The following is a 2463-nucleotide window of genomic DNA, read 5'->3' on the forward strand; positions in this document are numbered from 1 at the left end:
AAACAAAAGGTGGTAGACATTTTCACCAAAATGGCAAGACACAAACCTACAACTTAGAAATGGTTGGATAAGGCCTTCTTGATAAAGCGAGTTAGCTGTTCAACATCTCAACTAATTAAGTAGACCTCCCTCACTATATAAAGACCACTTGGACTTAGGTATAACCATTCTAATTTCAGTCATAAAATACATCTCTCTCTCTCTTTAGAAATACTCTTCCTCTCTCTTCACTTATTGCTGAAGTAGCTCCTGAGCTGCTGAAGCATTCCGCCGAAGTGATCAAGCTATCTAACAGCTAGCCAGGGCAGTCTTAGTGATCACCATCTCACACCATGCTCTTTACACTTACATATATTTTTTTCTATCTACTTATATTCTTACTTCGTCTAAACGATCGTTGTTGAGGGTCGGAGGATGGTCGAGAGACCTGGCCTCTGGTCCCCTTCTAATGGGTTCTTTCATGTTGGCAGGTTTGGATGACAAAGGGGACGAAGCTGTGAACCCATGGGAACGTGGTACCCTTCTCTTGCCCCCCTATTTGTTGTAGCAATAGTTGGAATGATATGATAACGGCTACTAGCTAGGTGCAACCCATACGCAAACTTGAATCGTAACCGTTACTTATATATTGAAAATTACACGGATGGGTTTGGCGGGTAAACCCCATAAAGTTCACTCCTAATAATTATTGTTCTAAAGGAACCTGGTAACAAATAGTATCTATGGCATTTTCGGTTGCAAATATAAAAACCAGTATTTCGGTCCCTAATATCTTTAGAAGTTTTCCGTCACAATTCTCACAAACAGTTGCCGTCGATTTGATTTGCTACGACCAAAAATGTTGCAATTTATGATGGATTTGCCGGTCACAAATACCCATCTTTATCAAGTCGATACGTGTCTTATAACAAAAAAAAACAACCCTAAAACAAGCTCGATTTTATTACCACAACACATGTTTCAATATTTACAAGCCCTATCTATAAGAATCCTTAGTTTCTTTCTCAGAACCGCAAGCTGCGATTGCATATCCGAAAACTCACTCGTCATAATCTTTTCGGCATCTTGAACGATTTCCTCATTTACGCCTTCTTTCAATAATCTCGCTCTTAACAATTCTGTTGAAACCGTAATTTCAGTGGTCATAGTGTTTATCAGTTCCCGATTAGACATTCGTGGGAACATCCGCTTTGCAGTCTTCAAGGCTTCCATCCATTCCTTTTGATCTTCCTGATTGTTTGCCCGTAAATGCAGCCTGTTCGTGCCTGTATATATTGAAAACCTTCGGTCATCTGATCTACTTTCCCGAATTGATGATACCTGCAATTAGTTACCAACAAATAAATATATCTCATCAATTAATTTGAACAACATAGATCAAATACTTACGTGGCAGAAATTAATAGTTATATTTGATTTTTTCTGTATTTTTAGTAGAAAAAATGTATTTTCTTACAATAAATAAGCTTTTTTATTCACCAGAAATGCATAGTAAAAGCATGTAATGTGTAGGAAAAACATGATCGGAAATGAATAAAAAAGTTTCACGTTGAAAATGCATAGGAAATATTTTTAGGAAAAAGTTTCCGTATCATGTTTGTTAGAAAACATTCGTTAAATATTTAAATTCTGTTTGTAAGACCGATATTGTTATTGAAAACAACCCAGATTTCTAATAGTGAATTCAATCAGCGTATTGAATAGAATGTGAACCAACCTTGAGGTGAAGTTCGCCAAGGGGCTTGCGGTGGTGAGGTGAACAGCTGCCAATGACCCGACACCCTTTATCGATTTCCTTTGAAACCATGTTTTTGTCGAGACCATGATTAATCTTGTAATATGAAAGCACACCATCTTGTAAGACAAACCATCTGGGTTTCCAGCCTTTGCCACAATTGACCCACTTATCCAAGATCCCAGATAAGCTTGTTGTGGCTATCGGTGGCACCGTTGTGACTACGGTAGCAGAAGGCATGTTTAGTGGTTTTTGATCGAAAATGTGGCCATTTGGTTGCCGGATAGATTCATTTTTATTCTTTTTTTTTAGACTGGGGAGACAAATTAGAAAGAGAAATGGAAAACGTTTTTCTCGGCGAATTAATAGTTAATGGTTCCATTCATTTCATTTCTTTTCAGTTTCTAAACAAGTCTTGCTTTCCATATGTATTCATGGTCCTAATTAACCACTCATAATTTCACAGGTGGTGTACGTTTCTACTTCCTACCCCTGGATGTTATTATCAACTTTGGTGGGATAGGGGTAGTGGATTGGAAAAGATGGTGTTTATTTGATGTAACGTGATTGTTGTTTTTGGTTTTTGGATTTCGGCGTCTTTCTCCGTCTTGATGATAGTCGTTGGTTGTGTTTGTTTTTAATGAAAGTCAATTTTCAAAAAAAAAAATCAACTTTGGTGGGATTTAGAAATGTGGCTTTAATGTTGTTGCAGGCTAATAACCCGTGTA

General features: G+C 37.5%; 1 pseudogene across 1 annotated transcript; it reads right to left on the reverse strand.

The window, feature by feature from the left end:
* Positions 1-741: 741 nt before the first annotated feature.
* Positions 742-1975, reverse strand: LOC143620990 (oxysterol-binding protein-related protein 1C pseudogene; annotated as a pseudogene). Its single transcript, XR_013151433.1, has 2 exons — positions 1718-1975; positions 742-1320 (listed from the first exon to the last, which is right to left on the reverse strand). The product of XR_013151433.1 is annotated as an oxysterol-binding protein-related protein 1C pseudogene (transcript).
* Between the last annotated feature and the right edge of the window lie 488 nt (positions 1976-2463).

The sequence above is a fragment of the Bidens hawaiensis genome, unplaced genomic scaffold (assembly GCF_021521415.1).
Source record: "Bidens hawaiensis isolate Kalapana, Puna unplaced genomic scaffold, B.hawaiensis_p1.1 tig00002759_1, whole genome shotgun sequence".
In the NCBI taxonomy this organism is placed as follows: Eukaryota; Viridiplantae; Streptophyta; class Magnoliopsida; order Asterales; family Asteraceae; genus Bidens; species Bidens hawaiensis.